Source organism: Seriola dumerili, unplaced genomic scaffold (genome assembly GCF_002260705.1).
Source record: "Seriola dumerili isolate Sdu_G_001 unplaced genomic scaffold, Sdu_1.0 BDQW01000278.1, whole genome shotgun sequence".
NCBI classification, from domain to species: Eukaryota; Metazoa; Chordata; class Actinopteri; order Carangiformes; family Carangidae; genus Seriola; species Seriola dumerili.
This window is the reverse complement of record NW_019174533.1, coordinates 46,949-47,155: the sequence shown is the minus strand read 5'-3', so window position 1 is coordinate 47,155 and position 207 is coordinate 46,949. Positions and strand designations below refer to the sequence as shown.

At 49.8% G+C, this 207-nt stretch overlaps 1 protein-coding gene across 1 annotated transcript in view; it reads left to right on the top strand.

Annotated features, from left to right (window-relative positions):
* The window catches only part of LOC111230678 (plexin-A1-like), a 224,213-nt gene that overhangs the window by 190,519 nt on the left and 33,487 nt on the right, over window positions 1-207 (top strand). The window lies entirely within an intron of this gene.

Sequence of the window (207 nt, the reverse complement as noted above, 5' to 3'; positions counted from 1 at the left end):
CACTGTGTTTGTGCCTCGATCCTTGAGTGTACTCATATGTTTGTGTTTGTGCGCACATCTTTGTCTGCAGAGCTGCAGAGAAGGACACAGCTGTGGCACAATAATATTCCCCATGTAGAATGACCTACATACAGGGGACCCCAATGGGTGTCCAGACACAGTGGGCTTGTGTGTGCGTTTGTGCGTGTGTGTGTGTGTGTGTGTGTG